The sequence below is a fragment of the Balaenoptera musculus genome, chromosome 1 (genome assembly GCF_009873245.2).
Source record: "Balaenoptera musculus isolate JJ_BM4_2016_0621 chromosome 1, mBalMus1.pri.v3, whole genome shotgun sequence".
NCBI classification, from domain to species: domain Eukaryota; kingdom Metazoa; phylum Chordata; class Mammalia; order Artiodactyla; family Balaenopteridae; genus Balaenoptera; species Balaenoptera musculus.
The window spans coordinates 46,168,895-46,188,145 of record NC_045785.1 but is presented as its reverse complement, the minus strand read 5'-3'; positions in this window follow the sequence as shown (position 1 = coordinate 46,188,145).

The window sequence follows — 19,251 nt, the reverse complement described above, 5'->3', positions numbered from 1 at the left end:
CAGATTACGCTCAGAGAGAGGACAAAATCCCAAATCTTAATTGGGCTGGAAGGCTGTTCCCGCGCTCCCGAGACGCCTTCTCCCCGCCCCTCAACCCGAGCCCTGCGAGCTGTGCCAGGCACCAAGTTCGGCTGAGCCCACCTCGTCAAGCGTTTCTGGGCTCTGCCTTGGCACTGGCCAGCCACCCTCCTCGCCTACCCCCTGAACGATGTTAAACCACTCCGTCCGGGTCCTCCTCCTCGCCGCCGCCGCCGCCAGTGACTGCGGACCCCTCGCTGCCCCCAGCCCCCAAGTCTTTCCGCAGGTCTGAGTGTGCCATCCTTCTAAACTCAGCCCCGACCCTTCTCGGGCCTCTGCTCCTTGTGCACCCGGCACACCCACCTCACCAACTAACCACCCCTTGAAGTCCTGTTGCTTTTGACTTCCAGCCAGCGCTAATCAAACATTTCAAGGGATTTATTCTACAAATATTTCTGTTTTTAATCTGCAGAGATATCATACGTGTACATTCAAGAATTCCATTGTAGGGACTTCCCTGGCGGTCCAGTGGTTAAGACTTCGCCTTCCAGTGCAGGGGGTGTGGGTTCGATCCCTGATCGGGGAGCTAAGATCCCACATGCCCTGTGGCCAAAAAACCAAAACATAAAACAGAAGCAATATTGTAACAAATTCAATAAAGACTTTAAAAACGGTCCACATCAAAAAAAAAATCTAGAAAAAAAAAAAAAAAAAAGAATTCCACTGTAGCACAAGGTCAGTGTTCCAAACGTTTCGGTTTGCAGATTCTGTTTACACATCATGTCCAAGAACATGACGAGGGTCTGGTGAACAGCTGCTGTCTGCGGGAGGATGTGGAGGCCAGCAGCCCCAGACCTTGGGGTTGATGTGCCACACAAAGCCAGGCATCCTCCCAGAAGGGCCACACAGTGTAGAAACTGGAGGCTTCCTGCTCCCACTTTGCAGATGATTAGCGGGTTCTAGTGAAATGACTTGCTCTGAGCCTGGGTCACTGGACTCTGAAGTCAATGCCCTTTCCACCTTGTTTGCAGACACCTCACACCGGAGGGCAGGGCCAATTAAACAAAGACTGTGCTGCCAGTGGGCTGACAGCGACCTCTGCAAGGTCAGAGTCTCCTCCACTTTGTTCTCCTCTGGAATATCCCACCATCCCTGGCACAGAGTAGGAGCTCATTAATTTTTTGCTGAGAGAGGTAGCTGAGGCTCTCAGCAGGCAGCGGATGCTCCCTTTCCTGTCTCCTGTAAAAAGAATTGTATTTGAAATGTGCTTTTGGCAGCTTCCTCATCAAAGTCCTCCTCTTTTGGGAGGTGGGAGCAAGCTTTCCCTGATGCTCCCCTTGGGGACCCTGGGGTCTCACCTACCAGCAGATGATCAATCACGTGCACAGAGGGACACGATGTCAACAGGCTGAGGAAGGGGGGGCACTGTCGAGTGTGCAGTGGGTGTGTTTGGATGGAGGTGGGGGACCAAGGAAGCCCTGCAGGCACCTTGGATTTTGCAACAGATGGACCCCGAGGGTAGTCCCTTCTCATCCCGCATCCTCCACTGCACTTTTTGAGGCGTCAGCCCCACCCTGGCCTCCTGCCACTGGGCAGGGCTTTTGTCCCTTGTTAATTACCCCCCCCAAGAGTTGCCCAAAGCAGCAGTGTCAGCGGTGTCAGCTCCCTCTTCTCAGATGCACCCCCCCTTGCTCTGACCAGCTGACAACCAGCCTACCCACCATCACCACCACCACCAGAGACACAAAGATGCAGGGGTCAGGGTAAGACAGAGCCTCTTCCAGGTCCTTCCCTCCGAGTTCTTCCAGGGCCAACACCCACCCTTCCCTCCTCCTTCCTTCCTTTCTCTTTTAGGGCAGAAGGGACCATCTTCGTGTCCACAGAGGACCCTCACCTGCCCCAGTCAGGCTTCCTCAGGGATCTCCTGCGTCCACGATCTCCTCTCCCCCTCTTACCTCCACATCCCTCGTCTCCTGTTATTCTTCCTCTTCACCACATAAGATTTCTCAAAGCTTCTCCACCCCCCAAACCCCTTCCCTCAAAATGACCCTCTCCCCTTCACTCCCACTCACAGTCTGAATGGTAGACAGAACCCGCTATTTACGCCCTGTACTTCTCCAACCTCAGAAAACTTGGAGTCTGCAGCCGCTATTGCCATGAGTGTACATTAGGCCAATTTAGCAGTGTCAACATTTTGAACGGGCACACTCTTTTTTGGGAGGGACCCATCCTTTTTGTGTGTATGTTCGTTTTAAAAAGAGTTTAAAAAAAAAAAAAAGTTTTACAGGAAATTTTTTTTTTTTAAGGTGAGTAGTTCAAAAGCATATACAGTGAAAAGTTTATCTCCCTCCCATTCCTAACTGTCCCCCTCCACCTTCCCAGGGGCAACCCCTGTTACCCATTGTGGTGGGTCGAACAGTGTCCCCCCCCAAAAGATCTGTCCACTCCTAACCCCTGGTACTTGTAACTGTGACCTTATTTGGAAAGAAGGTCTCTGCAGATGTGATTAAGCTAAGGATCTCCTGACGAGATCACCTGGGTTTAGGATGGGCCCTAAATCCAATGACTGGTGTTGGAAGAGAAAAGGGAGGGAGATTTAAGACACAGAGGGACACAGGGAAGAAGACCATGTGAAGATGAAGGCACAGTCGGGAATGATGCATAAACCAAGGAAAACCAGGATCCACCAGAAGCTGGGAGGGGCAGGGAGGGATTCTTCTCGAGAGGCTGCAGAGGGAGCATGGTCTTGATTTCAGACTTCTGGCCTCCAGAACTGTGAGAGGAATACATTTCTATTGTTTTAAACCACCAAAGTTTTTTCCTTGTAATTTGTAATTTGTTACAGTAGCCCTTGGGAACTAGTTAGTATACCCATTTATTATGTAACTTTTCAGATATGTTTTTATAAAAATACTTTTAAACATTTAACATTTTAATATTTATGACTCATTTTTAACTTTTTATTTACATGGGCAAGGTGGACAGGGGCCTCTATCGTCTTACTCCAGCCCTAATCTGCGGGTTACGACTATGTCGGTGCATCTACATCTGCTTTGTCATTTCTCTGGTGGCAGACGATTCCATTCTATGTATGTTCCAATCTCTGACTGATGGGTGTGCCGGTTGTTTTCTGCCTTTTGCTGTTACAAACAAAGCAGCAATGCCTCGCCTCATCCATGCCTCTTTGCACATGTGTGAGCCTCTCTGTTTCATACATTTCTAGAAGTGGAATTTCTACGTAAAAGATGCGTGAATGTTTGATGCTGATATAGTCCCACCAGCGTTGCTTGGGGAATCAATCAGCATAGGCTAGGTTCTGCTTCGGTTACGCACAACCCCCAGATCTCAGTGCTTCAAATGACATAGGCTTGTTTCTCTCTCACACTGCATGTCCACCGTAGGCTTTGCTCCTGGTCCCTGTTTCAGCCCAGAACCAGACTGAAGAAGGCACCTTCATCTAGAACTTTGCTGAATCCGCCAAAGCAGGAGGGAAGCAGAAGTGGTGAATCGCATGCAGCTTCCACCCAGAGGTGACCCACACCCCTTCCACCCACATTTGTTGATTGACATTTGACTTTATGGCATTTTACTCCATAGGAAATTATATTTTCTCTGGAGTCAAATTTATCAGTCTTCTATTTAATGATTTCTAACTTCTGTGCTGTGCTTAGAAAGGCCTCCCCCTTATCAAGATCATATAAAAATTCTCCTTTTTGAAAACATTTAAATCTTGGCTTCAGCTGGAATTTGTTTTTGCATAATGAGTGAGGTTATTTTTTGCAAATGGCTAGCCCATTGCTCCAATACCATTTGTTCAATAACCCACCTTTTCTCCAATGATTAGAAATGACACCTGATCAGCAACTAAATTCTCTTATGACTTGGCAGCTATTTCCAGCTCTCTGTTTTGCTCCTTTAATAACTCTAGCGGATACCAAAATGTCAAAACATGCATGCATTTGGACCTAGCAGTTATTTCTAGGAAGTCATCCCAAGGAAATAGACAAGTGAACGAAGAGGTACTATTGGTACAACAGTTGTTACTGTGAAAAATTGAGAGCAATTGAAGTATATGGAGGCCCTAACATAAACCAGCAAGGCCCCCAGTATGTTCACCCACCATCAAAGGACAAGACTTTAGTGGGCCATGGCCTGGGTTGGACGAGGGGTCAAGGACAGGCGCATACTCATTAATAAGAACTTCTGCTATTTGATGGTTGCATTTGGCTCTTAAAACAGCCACTGACTCACTAAGGAATCTCTAGGATATAAAAGCCCAGACATCGTGTGGCAGGGTGGGACATTCTCATCTGGTCCCATGGGAGCTCCCACGGCCACGGGTCGATTCACTTAGCTCTCTCCTTCCAGCATTACTGTCTTCTGGAATAAAACTGTCACTTTGATCTGCCACGGTGTAATATTTTCATTCGCTCTCACTGAATTCTTCTATTGGTTCAGCAACCCAAATATCCATCAATACGGAGGGACAAATTTTAGACTATTCACACAGTGGAATATTTTGCAGCTGTTAAAAACAATGACATAGATGTTTATATATTGATATGGAAAGATGGCCGAAATCAATCACTTTTAAAAAGTAGGTTATGATCTTGTTTCCATAAAATGGTTACGTATGTATATATAATGTTTACCTCTACATAGACAAAACAAAATCGAGGTTATAGACCCCGAAGTGAATTCAAGGGGACTCTCAATGTCTGTGTTCCATGTTCTGAATTGTGAAAAAACAAAAAAACAAAACAAGGTGCCTCGCCTAATTCCACTTAGAACTCTTTACCTTTGCCCACAGTCTCCCGTCTACAAAGCATTTTCATACTCAGCATCTACTTGCCTCAGTCCCGTGGGGCTTACTGAGCTGGGACCATTATCTTTGTTTAAAAGATGAGGAAATTGAGGCCAAAGAGGGGGAGCACTTTGTCGACATCACACAGTTACTTGTCAAAGTGGACCCAGACCCCCTTTCCAGCTGCTTCCTAAAATCCAGGATGCCCTGGGGTTCTGGGAGGTGAGGGCTAAGTCCACCGAGGGTTGTAGGGCAGTTCCTGGGGCTGCTGAGCAGCTCCTAGGCCGGCTAGTGGAGTCCCAGGAGGTGTGGGTAGGACGTGTAAGGGGGGAGGTGGGACTGCAGCTCTCTGCTTGAGTGCATTTCCTGCCGAGTACAGTAAGGGCTGCAGCGCAAAGTGACAAATATAAATGGCCACCTGCAAGTCCAGCTGTCACGTGTCTGTCTCCCCCATGGGATTCTGAACTTGGCATAGGCAGGGACCCTGTTAGCCTGGTTCTCCCTAGTCTGAATCACCCTGGGGTGGCCAACACCAGGCCAGAGCCTGATGTGTATACTTAATGACTTATTTAGTTAATTACCAAACACCTACTGTGCGCCAAGTACTCGGTCACAGCAGTAAATAAGATAGACAAAATCCTGCCCTCCCATCCCCGTGCAACCCTCACTCTTGGAGAGTGAAACAGATCACAAATGAATCAAATATGCAGTGTATGAGATGGCAATTAGAGCTATGGAAAAAAACAAAAAGGGAAGGGGATCAAACATAACGGAAAGGAAGGGGCGGGAGAGCTGTGCTTTAAATAGGGCGGTCAGGGACTGCCCTGGCAGTCCAGTGGTTAAGACTCCGTGCTTCCACCGCAGGGGGGACACGGGTTTGATCCCTGGTCAGGGAACTAAGATCCCACATGCTGTGCGGTGCGTTGTGGCCAAAAAAAATGATAGCTAGATGATAGAAAGATAGATAGATGATAGATAGATAGATAGATAGATAGATAGATAGATAGATAGATAGATAGAGTGGTCAGAGAAGACCTCAGTGAGAAGGGGACCCTGGGAGGAAGGAGCTGAGGGAATGCGCCATATGGACACGAGGTGGGGGAAAAGCACCCCAGACAGAGGGAACAGCGGGTGCACAAGCCCAGCCACGGAAGGGACAAGCCAGGAGGGACCAGGAGGCAGCACAGTAACCGCCGGGCTGGGATGCAGATCCAATAGGAGGGTGTAACCCATTCTGAGGACTCTGGCTTTTGTCTTGTAAGGTGGGAAGCTAAGGCAGGCTTTGATCAGAAGAGTGAAATGCCCTGATGATTTAAAGGATTGCTCTGACTGCTGGTTAGAAAAAAGATGGCAGGGGGCGAGACCAGAAGCAGAGAAAGCAGCCAGGAGACTGTGAGCCGCTGCTAGTGGCTTGGACCAGGGGTATCAGTGGGGCAGTGAGAGTGGTTGGATTCTGGGCGTATTTTGAAAATAAAACCTGTTGCATTTGCCGACAATTTAGATGTGAGTCTGAGGAAAAGAAGAGTGAAGTTTCCCAGTTTGGGCCGAGGCTACTGGAAGGACGGGGCTGTCATTAGGCAGCTGGGAAGTCCAGGGGCAGAGGCTTAGCAGGGCAACTGCGGGGTTCTGGTTGCCCCTGTCTGGACCATTCACCAGACAACCAAGACACTACATCAGCGGTGTGACATGTGACCTGAGCTCAGGGAGACGCTCGGCTGGAAGTTATCAGCATATCGATAATATTCAAAGCCACCGACTTGCAGAGATCCCTAAGGGAGTGTGTCCAAGAAGAGGAGTGACCAAGTGGGTCAAATGCAGCCCACAGGTCAAGTAAGGTGAGGCCGGAAAATTGATTTAACAGATCAGCTGATGGGATCCGAAGATCCCATCAGGTTTAGCACCAGAATGGTCTGAATGAAGAGGGTTCTAGGGAGAATGCAGGAAGAGGAACTGAGATAGCCAGAGAGTGCGGACAGCTCCTTTAAGGAACTTTCTAATAAAGGGAGCAGGAAAGTGTGTTGTGGACAGAGAGAGTATGAGGCCAAGAAAGCTTTTTTCCCCTAGATGGGAACCGTGAGAGCAGGCCAATGTGCAGAGAAGGGAAGCTGGCAGCCAGAAGGTGGGGGTGGGAATTTCTTAGCTGGGTGAGAAGGGATGTTTTCTGGTGCAGTGGAGACAGGGCACAAACACTTTATCCTAATGGGTGGGGAGGTGGAGAAGGGGGCAGAGGTACAGCCAGGGTGGTGTGGAGAGGGAGCTGCTGGGGGCCTCTCTTTCCTGTATCTGTTTTCTCATGGAAATAGGAGGCATGGCATCAGCTGGAAGGAAGGATGGGAGAAGGTTTGGAGGTGTGAGGAGAAAGGAGAAGGGGTGATGTAATCGAGGCAGTGTCTCTGGGGGCTTGAGGGCAGAGGCTCCCAGTGTAGGTCGCTCAATCCACGGACCCCCACCACGCTTCCATTTCCTCATGTAACATCCAAGTGACTATAGAACCTGCCTCACAGAATTTTTTGGAAACTAAAAGAATTGGTATTCATAACATGCTTAGAATATTACCTGCAAAGTAGAGGTGTTATATTTTTAGTTAAAACAAAAACTAAAATAAATGAGTTGGGAAGAGTGATGGCTCAGAAAACATGTGGGTTTGTAGGACAGTCTCAAGGGCCCACTGGAGGTTTGTGGTTGATAATGAAGTGGAACCAGAAAGCGTGTATGTTGTATGTTTTCCTCTTGCTGTGTGCTCAGCCACCTGGGTCCGGGAGCAGAGCTGGTGGACAGCGGGGTCTAAGCAGGATTGGGTTTTGGCCTGTGATTACAATAAAGAGTGGGGCAAGGGAGTCGAGGGTGCGAGCAGATAGAAGGCTGGACAGGGAAGCCTCAGGTGTGCAGAGCTGAGACACAGGAGGAGGTGAGTGACAGCCAGAGGTGAGAAGGGGGACGTCAACATCAGGTGTCAGTGAAGGATGCGGGAGTTGGGGGTGAGCTGGGAAAAGGGAATGTGGTGATCAGAAGGTGGGGTGTTTGGAACTGAGATTCTGGAGGAGATAGAACTACAGGTAGTGACAAGGTCAAGAGCATAGCGGTGGGAGCGAGTGGCTGAGAGGAAGTGGAGGTGAGGTCTTTGGAGGTAGAGGAAGTGAGAGCCCAGGCCATGTTGGAATCACCCCCACAGGAGAACATGACCGTATGCTCAGTCTCCAGTACGTAAAGCGTGTAATCTGATGACAGGAGCTTCTGAGACAGGCTGGGACCTGGGACCCTTTGCTGCAGTGCTTGCACCTAGACAAACATCTCCTCAAGCAGCAAAATGCAAAGACACTATAAGGGACTAAAAATAACTGTGTGAATGTGCAGCTGGGGCAAATTATGGGCAGCAAGATACAGAAAGACCAAAAAGCCCAACTGTCATGTCTGAAGAGCCAGGAGAAAAGCAGGGGGTCAGGGGGAGCAAAAGCAGGGTACTGCTCATGCCCTCTGCACACAACACCACCAAGGGGGTCGGCAAACCACCTAAGCACCCCTCCAGCCAGACGCCTGGACACACTCCTATCCTCACCCCATAGAAGGAACCAGCTCGCCGCCCCCCACAGTGAGCGAGCGAGCAAGGGAACCTGTTACTTGTTCTCACTCCCCTCTGCTGCAGCAGGGGCCCCAATAAGCCTTGCCTGAATTTCTTGTCTGGCCTCTGATCAATTTCTATCGATTAAGGAGGCCAAGAACCCTGGTCAGTAACACTTTGACGGTGTGTATGTATGCAGGACGGAAGGACAGCGATCTGGAAGACGCAGTGAGGAGCAAGGAGGGCCCTACCCCACCTCAGGCTCCAGGTAAAGGAGAGGAAATCGAGGAAACAGTGTCTTGGGGGACGGGGATTTTCGGCAAAGCAAGAGGAGGGAGGAATGTTTGAGAGGCGTTTGAGGACAAGGCGGTGGTGATGGACCAGGATTTCAAGAGCACAGTGAAGGATTTCAGGAGAGGAGGAAGGCAGGAACTAGGGAGGGGCTGGGCCCAGGGAAAGAGGTGTGTCTCCCAGAAGTTTCCAGTCCCTTGCGAGCAGTGGCTGTGTCCAGCTGGGCCAGCAGAGGGCGCCCAGAGCCCAGCGTGAGAGCCCATGGCCTAACCACCCAGGCCAGGCAGAGCCCAGACTTCGCTGGCGGCCTGCTGCAGCCCCTGAGATGAAGCAGACCCTGCCCTGCCCTCGGCGAGCCCACAGCAAGGCAGGTAAGAGCTCAGGCCTCTGTGATGAGAGGCAGGAGGAAACAAGTCACACAAGGAAGAGAGAGGCTGGGTTCTGTGGGACCCAGTCGATGGACACTGGATCCAGGCAGGCTTCCTGGAGGAGACAACTCTGAATTTGTGGTCCAGTTGTAATGGGGACATGTCTAGCAAGCAGTGCATGGCTCAGCTGGGGACGTTGGGACAGGAGGCTAGTTTTTAATGTTTCCCTTGAGGCCAGGGAAAGGTACGGCCCCTTCCGGTGGATGGAGGGGTCCTGGGAGGTTCTGAACAAAAGAGAGTGGTGACTAGAGTGCCAGCCTCAGTTATGCTTTCACTTGCTCCAAAAGGCCCCCCTCAGGAACTACCCCAGGCTCTCGCCATCCATGAGCCTCCACTGTCCCCTCCCCCTCTTCCTGCCTGCACTTCATGGAGGAAATGAAGGCCAGGGGCACCCACCTCCTGCACCACCTCCCCACCACACACCAGCTCTGTCCCTGCAGGCTTAAAGGGAGAAGATGTCCAGCAGGTTGAGGGACCCATCCTTTCCCCTGGCCTCCTCCAGGAACTGTGCTCTGACATTCTGTCTCCATCGTGTCCACACCAAGGCTTGCCAGCCTCTGAGATGCTCAGAGCTCTTCCACCCTGAAGATAAATGAATGAATAAACAGAACAAAGGCCCCTCTATCACTTTACATGTGCCAGCTACTGTTTTAAAAGCTGGGTTACATCATTGAACAAGGTAGACAAAACTCCTGCCCTCATGTCGCCCTCACTCTTGGAGAGTAAAACATAAGAAACCACTAAGTCAAGTGTGCAGTATGTGAGGTGGTGACAAGAGGCCTGGAGAAAAGTGAAAAGGGAAGGGCTGTGGGGAGAGCTGCACTTTTAAACAGGGAGGTCCAAGAGGGTCAGCCCCTACGCTACTCCTATGGCTTACTGCACACCTACCGCCTCCCCTATGTCCTGCCCACTGCTCGGCCTCAGTCTCCTCAGCCCTGCTGTGCTTCTCCACTAACCCAAGGACCACCAGCATCGGAGCTGTGGGGTGGGGGCAGGGAACCAGTCTGTGAGAAGGGCCGATTCCTCGGACTGGCCCAGAATCTCTAAGAACGTGCCCAGGAATCTGCATTTCATGAGCTCCCCAGGAGATTCTGAGGTAGCCCAAAGCATGGGAGCCACAGATTTACTCCCTGAAGATGTAGCACTGCTTAGAGTGGTCCTAATTGCCCAGCTTCACTCTGCAGCTGCCAGGCAGATCCATGCTTCCATGCACACTGTTCCCTTCTGGAATGCCCTTCCCAGCGTTCTTCACCTGATAACTCATACACATCCTTCAAGACCCACTCAGAGTCACCTCCTCCAGGCAGTACTCCCAGAACAGGCAGGCCTGGGTAGCAGATGGGCAGGGCCCAGGGCTGGGATCCAAGGCACCCTTCTAATCCCAGTTCCACCACTAAACCCATGGTGTGACCCTGGGTGAGTCACTGCTCCTCTCCAAGCCCCAGTTGATTCATCAGTAAAATGGTAACAATAATTCCAACCTCAGCAGGGAGACGTGAGGCCAAATGAGATGACACATCTGAAAACGCTTTATAGCACAAACAGAGGGGAGCGCTTCATCACATTAGACACGCATGGAGGGAGAGGGCAGACGGGGGCTGTAAATGGTCGAATGGCAGCGCCCCCTCCACACAAACACCCGACTGTATCATGGACTGGCAATTTGGATCCAAAAGACCCCAAGGACGTGCACCCAATTGGCATCAAGTGCCCTGAGGTCTGGGGTGAAAGGAAAGAATCCGCAGCAGCCCCAGGGCCGCAGGGCAGGTGGGAGTGGGGACCAGGAAGAATGTGCCATTGGCAGCTTCCCAGTCACTAGCCCTCACCCCCAGGCCAAAACATCTCCATCACCTGCTGGTCAGGGTGTTAGTGGTGCAGGGAAGGCAGCCATCTGAGCCTGGGAGGAGCCCAGAAGCCCTGAAACCCAGCGCGGCAATAACCACCTAAAAGCCCCCTCCCAGGCCTTGCATCAGCCACGTGAGGCACGCAGGCAGGGCTGCTAGCCCCTTACGGGGTGAGGAAACTGAGGCCAGGGAAGATCCTACAGGGAAAAAGAGGTGGAGTCTGGCTCCCCTTCCCTAGACAGGGAAGATCAAAGTGTTCCCTGGGAGGAGTTCCCTGGTGGTCTCATGGTTAGGATTCTGTGCTTTCGCTGCTGTGGGCCGGATTCAGTCCCTGGATGGGGAACTGAGATCCCGCAAGCTGCACAGCGCAGCCCAAAAAAAAAAAAAAAAAGTGCTCTCTGGGAAGAGGTCGGGCAGCATTGACTGGCACCCCGTTATTTCATTGGGAAAAACCGAGGCTCAGGCAGGTGGCTTGAGTTTCATTACTCAGAGGGTGAAGGAGACAGAAGGAAAGAGGAGGCAGGAAAGGAAGAGAGGGAGGAAAACTGGAGTCACCGGGATGTCCAGCTGCTCCAGACTGGTCTACCCCATTCTAAAGAGAAGGTGGAGAGCTGGTACCCAGATGCCTCACCCAAGGGAACGCTGGTATAAACCATCCTCATGGCCCCGTCTCCTCCCATCCCAGGAAAAAAACCCTGCTGCCCTTGAGCGTCCCTGGTGCTATCTCTGCCCCCGCTTCTCCAGGGCAGTTTCCTCTGATGCATCTCTGCAGGCACTACCTCCCGGGTGAAGATCAAATGAGCCAGCACATGTGCGTGACTGAGGAGGGCACTGCCGAGCACACAGAACAATGCTGGCTGTTGTCCCGACGGCCGTGTCCGCAGGCAGCACAGCTGCGACCCTGGGGACGTTTGCCAAGAAGGGGATCAACAGTGCTCCCTTAGTGCGGTTTCCCTTTCATTCTCTGCTGGCATTTTTTCCTTCTTTCCTCTGCTTTCCCCCAGGGTCACTTTCACAGAGAGAATCCCAGGTTTGTTGTGGGAAGAGATGGCAAGGCCGCTTGGGGTAAAGGTGTTTGTAGCCAATACAGGTGCTGCCCGACCGTCAGCCCCACCTGCAGACCCCACGGCTGCCCCGTCCTCCTGGGGCCTCCTGCCCAGGTCCCAGCGTGGCTCTTCCTCCTGGTCATCCGGTCATCAGCCTGGAGCTGGTTGAGAACCTGCTTGGCAGGCCCGTCAGCGGAGAAGGCCTGGGCCCTAATCTGAGGGTGAGGGTGGACTGTCCTGTGGGAGCTGAGGGACGTGCCTCTGCCAGGAACACGGGGTCTGGCCTCAAAGCCCAGAGGGAGAGGTGGGGCCTTCAGGGCTGCAGCAGGGGGAGGACAAGAGAGCCACAGAGGGTGTGGTCCAGCCCCTCACAGCCACACTGGGGACCTTTCGAGGTTCACCTCTCCTCACAGAGCCTCAGGTTTTCATGTTTCCCTGGCAGCATGGCATCTGTCCTGCCCCCCTCATGAGGTTAGAATCATACACTGTTTTGGGTGGGACCGGTGTAGTGAAGTCCAGCCTCCCCCTGGGGGCTTGAATCTGTTCCACAGGTGGCCATTGAGCTTCCCTTGAATTCAGTGGTCAGATAGGAGTGAGTTACTTCCTGGAGGCCCAATATTTTATTTATTTTTTAAAATAGAACTAACATCATTGTTACATTTTCCTAAATGTAAAATTGTTATTTTCTGATCATTATTTACACGTTCATTATATAAATTTCAAAAAGAAGAATCTCATCACTCAGAGATAATCACTTCAATTTCTTTCTATTCATACTTGCACATAGATAAAGGATCATGTTCTGTATCTGTTGGGAGTGAGTTCAGCTGCAAGCACAATAACTTAAATAAATACGAGTTAAACGTTCTTACATAGCTAGAAGACCAGTGGTTGCTGGCTTTGGTTCACCAGTTTACAGGTCCAAAATCCCTATGATTCTTTTAGCATTTCCCTCATGGTTGCAAGACAGCAGCTGCAGCTCCAACCATTGCATCTGTATTCAAGGCCAGCAAAGCTAATCATTTCTGCCTTTTTAATCAAGAAAGTAAAAGCTTTTTCAGAAGTGACTCCAACAAATTTCTTTTCAGGTCTCATTGGCCAGAACTGTCAGTAGAGAATAGGATTGTCATAACTGGCTTTGGGTCAATCATAATTGATTGCCTGGGTGTGTAGACATGTGATCCCTCCAGACAAAATCAAGGAAGGAGGGAATTAACAGTGTTTGCTGCATTCCACTTTATAATGTCTCTTTTTATCAATTATATGTCATGAACATCTTTCCACATCAAAAAATACAGGGGCATAGGGAAAAGGGGGATATTAAAAGAAAGAAAGTAGAATGGTGGTCGCTGGGGAGCAAGGAGGGGAGAATGGGGGTTACTGTTTAACGGGTACAGAGTTTCAGTTTGGGAAGATGAACATGGAGACAGGTGGCGGGGATGGTTGCACAGTAACGTGAATGTACTAAACAAAACTGAACCGTACACTTGAAAATGGTTAAGACGGTAAGTTTTATGATATGTGTATTTTACCACACTAAAGAAGTACAGACTCAGTTATTCGTTTAATAACTATTTGCTGAGGGCCCACAGGAACCGAAGTCAGCACCAAGGACATAATATTGAACATAATAAGCAGAGTCCTGGCCTTCACGGGGCTTAATATCGGATGGGGAATGCAGAAAGTCATACAAGAAATTCACAAGTAAATGTGAAACTGCAATGATCACATATGCTACCAAGGAGAGGTCGGGGAAGGGGGTGTGATTCAATCAGGAGGGTCTCCATTTTAACAGCCATACACCATTCCCTCGCAGAGCTGTTGCATCGTTATTTCAACAAATCTCCTACTGCTGGATGTTTAGATTCTTTCCACACTTGAGCTGTCATAAACACTGCCACAGTAAACAGCCTTCCCAAAGTCCATCTTGGTGCACCTGTCTGATTATTTTTCCTTGGGATAGGTTCCTACGTGTGGAAGTGCGGAATCTTGGGGCAGCCCATGTGCTGAGGCACTTAGCCTACGTTGCCATACTCCTCCCCCCAAAAGCTTGCATCATTTCTATTCCCACCAGCAATGTAAGAAATCACCCTGTTCCTCCACATTCTGCCAACAGCGTCTGTTATCATCATCTTTGTAAAACGTTGCCAGTGTTACAGGGTGAAACATGGTTTCTTGCTGTTTTAATTTCCGTTCCTTTGATTATTCCTTTGATTGACCATGTTTTCATTTGTTTCTTTTATGGGGTCACAGATCTTTCCTGTGAGTGAACTCCTTTTCTTTTCCTGTCTGATTTTTAGTGCTCTCTGTGTGAAGGATTGTGACCTCCGCCTGTCAGATGTTGCCGCACTCTTTGGGCAGCTCTGTGTGTTCCAAGGTCCTCCTCCTCGGGAGACTGCAGCTGTGTACTTGTCATCCAGCCCACTGGGGCTCTCCCACTTGCTCCAGGGTGGCATCCACAGCCCTTCCTGGTCAAGTCCCCACCTACCCACCCGTGTCCTCTCTAGCCCTCCTCCCCATCTATCCTAAGCTCTGCTCACACCTACCCCTGGGTCACTCCTCAAACATGGTGGGGTGACTCCGGGCTCCCTGCCCTTGTCTAGACTGCTCTCCTCTCCCTTTCTCCCCCAGTGAACCCTTAGGACGTAGCTCGGTGCAAGTCTGAGAAGCTCTTGCTGACTCTCCAGGTGGGGTCAGACCCCTACTGTGCCTCCCTCTGCCCAGCACTGGCCACTCTGACCTGTCACTGTTCATTCTGCAGCTACCCCAGGGGAGGGGGGCTCCAGCTAGATAGGCATGGGTCAGACGCACCTCTCTGCCCCCAGTGCCTGGCACAGGGGGTGGCTCCAAGCAGGTGATTAGAGAGTGCTTGTGGCCAGAATAAATGAATGAATGAATAAATGAATGGATGAATGAATGAAATCGACCCCTGCCTGTCTCCAGGCTGGCAGACCAGGCATCCAAAGCCTGCTGTTGCCCACCTACCCTCCACCCCAGGTCTGCTCTCATCAGGGTTAACGTGAGGATATGCAGGTGGCTTGGGAGCTTTCACCATCTGCAGAATCACCTATGGGGCCGGTTATCTGACCTGGGCACTTACTGGGTCCCTTGGACCCTCACCTGCCCTTCCCCTGGGCTCTCTCTGAACTGAACACTGCCTTGACCAGGGCTCTGGTGACTAGGATAGAAGATCCAGCCTCTGCCACATAGTCCGCTGCTCTGCTGGGCTGGTCTTGTGGTCAGCAATGAGGAATCTGGGACATTGCCTCCACCAAGCTTCAGTCTTGACCTAGCACCCACCCAGCTTCCCCTCCACAGTGGAAAAAGCCTTTCCCATGTCAGGTTGGGAACTGGAACCCTGCCACAGGCTGCGAGCTGGCTTTCTTGCCACCAATATGTGCCCTTCCATTCTCTTTTGCACATATTAACCAGAATATGTCCTTACCATTCCTTTCTTCATGTCACTCCTCTGCTCAAGAACCATCAGTGGATCCCACTTGCCCATCAGATAGAATGCGAGCTCTGCAGTAGGAATTCAAGAAGTCCTGTGACCAAGCTCCAGCCTCATTCTCTGACTCCGTCCACCATCACTCCAGCCAGGCTAGCCTCCTCCAGGTTCTTGGGACCACATCTTCCTCCTTCTTTCCTATGGAACTTTGCCTGCACCATGCCTTCTGCCTGAGATACCCTTGCCCTTTCGTCTTACCCAGCTAATTCCTGGCTTGCCACCCCACCTTCTCGGGGCCATCTTCCAACCTTTCCAGTCCTTGATAACTTGTTTAAAAACAAAAAGCTAAGCCCTTCTGCACTTTAGAATTACTTGGCTTGGCTTATTCACATTTCAGACCATCCCAGACCTCTCTGGGGGTATTTTAGGACACTGCGCTTTGAAAACTTCCCAGGAGAGTCTGATGCCACCAGCCCAGCTGGGTCCATTGACCTGCATTTGGGAAGTGCTAATAATACAGTGCTTGGATGCCAACCTCAAGTCTACACCGGCTCCTGATGTCTACACGTTGTGCACATTCCCTTCTTCTCTGCAAATGGTAATGATAATAACTACCGTTTACTGAGGGCTCACCAGGCACACTCTGAGCACTCGATATGCGTGATCTCATCTAATCTTCATATGCGATTAGGTAGATATTATTAATCTCACTTTATTGATAAAGAAATTGAGGACCAGAGAGGGTAAGTCTCTTGGCCAAAGTCACACAGTTTGCCAGGGGAAGCCCAGTCCCAAACTCAGGACTGGTTATGCCAAAGCCAGAGCTCTTCATCCCTGTGCTATGTGGTCTGTGCAACGGGGCCACGAGCCTTCAGGGTGGCCATGTGTTTCAGTTCAATTTGGGTCAGTTCCATCCTCTTCCACCAGCACTATTGCCACTTGCTTTTGCTAAGTCCTGGGGATAGAGAAATGGGGGGATAGAGGCCCCTGTCCTTGAAGGACATCCCAGTCCAGGTGAGGAGACCAGCCCACACACAGTCACGTAAGCAGCGCTGGGACCAGAGCAGTGCACGCCCTTTGGGAAGGACACAGAGGAAAGGGTGGGATGCGGATGGGTTCTGCCCCAGGAGGGAGAGCAAGGCCAGTTCAGGCTCCAGGGAACAGGTGGAATTTGAGCCTTGAGGGATGATAGAGAAGGGGAGGAAGGGCATTAAGCAGATGGGGTCAAGGGTCAAGTTTCCAGCGGCTATGGCACTGGAGGAAGTGGTGGACAAATCGGCTGAAAAGAACCTCAAACTCCAGGCTGAGGAGTCTGGGCTTATCCTGTGGGAAATAGGGAGTCATGGAAGGTGTGAGAGCAGGCGTGTGTCCGCCCTGAGCACCAGCACAGGGAAAGACACAGGTAGATGCTTAGTGCAACCTTGCTACCTGAATTACTGAAGTGTGTCTTTCTCCTGTCCTCACTAGGGTCGGAATCACCTGGGACTACTGGACGAATCCTGCCAGAAGTGGAAGGCCCTACAGCTTCATCTCTTCTCCCCCGTTTAGCCCTTCTCTGGGAGGATGGGCAAATTATTCAACCTCTCAGAGCCTCCATTTCCTCATCTGTAACGTGGGGACGCACGCCAACCTTGCAGATTTTGAGGGTGAAATGAGAAATGTGCAGGTGAGCACAGCATAGTAGGTGATTATGGGTCTTGCTACGTGTGTGGACCAGGTGGCATTGGAGGAAGAGCACAGGTTCCAGGGCCCATGCTGGAATCCCAGCCCAGGCCCTGGGATGCCCACCTCTCAGGGCTGGTGGGAGGCCTCCATTCAGGGAGCACCTGATACTTAGCAGATGCTCTGTAACTTTGTTTGCTTCTTCGTCTGCCCAGGCACAAGTAATCCTGCTCCTTCTTAGCTCCCTGTCGCTTGCTGTCAGCTCCTCTGCCCCTGAGCGCCTGGCACGCCATAGATGTTCTGCACCCTTTGCAAAGAGCTTTCACACGCATCTTCTCCCTGGTGAATCCACTCACCCACTGTAGCATTTATAAGGCGGACAGAGTTAATCCCCACTGTGCAGGTGAGGAACTGAGACCCGGAGAGGGAAGGAAGGACACAGACGCTGTTCAAGCACCTATGATGTGTTGGAAGCATCAACTCATTAGTTCTTCATGACATCCTGAGAGGCAGGTATTATCCTTCCCACTGCATAAATGTTGATGTTGAGGCTCAGAGAGGGGCAGTGACTTGTCCAAGGTCACACAGCAAGGAACTGGCAGAGGCTGAGTGCAAACCCAAGTCTCTCTGACTCCAAAGTCTGGGATTTAGAGCAAACATTTGCAATGTGGAGTCGACGGACCTGTCCCCTAGGGCTGTTGAGAGGACTAAATGGGGTAATCGGTGTGAGGGTGACCAGCACCGTGCTTAAGGACCAGGAGTAGAAGTGGAATCTTGTCTACCTCCCTCTAATCGTATAGAGAACAGGGACAGAAGTCCAGGGAGGGTCACCACATGCCCAAGGTCACAGCAAGCAATCACAGAGCCCACGCTCACTGCCCCCAGGATCACTCTTTCCCAGTAAAGGGCAGGGGCCATCCCTCCCCAGAGAGTGGAAACTTCCCAAAGTCCCTCTGACCTGACGGGAGGGTGGAAAGAACAGGAATTTCTGCCATGGTACACCAATCTGGAGCCTGGGGCTGAGAGCTGGAATCCCAGGGTTTGCCAAGCCCATTCCACCAGGCCCTTTCGGCACCGCCCCTGCCCCCCGGGGACCTGCATGAAGAGAGGGGCCATCCCAGGGGCCCATGTTCTTAGAGGACTGAAAGTTGGCAAGGTCAAGGGAACAGAGCACAATGGAGGTGGCAAATCAGAGAGTTGGGGTGGTTGGAGCTGAACAGAAGAGCAGCCGCAGACTCTTCTTTTCAAATGAAATCCACAGCACATTCTGCCCCCCAACTGCGTGACCCCACAGTCACCAGCAGGCCCCAGAGGAGCAGGGAGGCTGAGAAAGAAGGGCAGCCTGACAGCCAGGGGCCGGCCCGGCCCTCACAGCTGGGCCCCGGTGGTCTTCTGATGAAGTCGAACAATTTCACAGAATATCAGCATCAGACAAGGCACTCTGTGACCATGATGGGTCAAGACAAATCCAGAGCACCGGTAGCTACGGCTGAGCATAGCAACCAAGAGCATTGTCCAAATGACGTCAGTGACCCCACAACCCTCTCCTGGCTGGAGCATGACTGCTGCTTCTTTGCCATTTGCATCCTTAGCTTGGTCTCCTACATAGGACTGATTAAGATGCCCCACCACGGATTAGCCCTGCTTCCCAACAGCATCCAGTCTGGAGCCCTCTTCCTCAGACCCTCCCCCAAGTCACCTCACACAAGCCCAAATCCCATATAAGTCCTTTCTCACACCCTCTTACAGAGACGCCTCATAGATCCCACGGGGTTTCTCCCCTCACTGCAGTGAGCCACAAACCCAACTATTAACCACAGGCAAGCTCCTGGTGGTCCTCACCTGCAGGGCACCAGCAGATGGATCTCATCAAATCCCCCCCCCAGCCCCCCGCCATCGCCACCACCACCTAACCCTGCAAAAGGCAAAGCCCAGGATCCGTCACCTCCCTCTCACAGGTGAGGAAAGTGAGGTCCAAGCCCAAGGTCACAGAGTAGGGTGAATATGTAGTTTATCGTCCCAAGGGGATACTTTCGAGGGTGAAAGGACGCACTACTGCTAACTAGGCAGGGACAGTGGGCCTAAACCAGGACTTTCCCGGGCAGGCCAGGCGAGTGGTCTCCCAATCAAGCAGCAAGAAAGCGGGGGAGC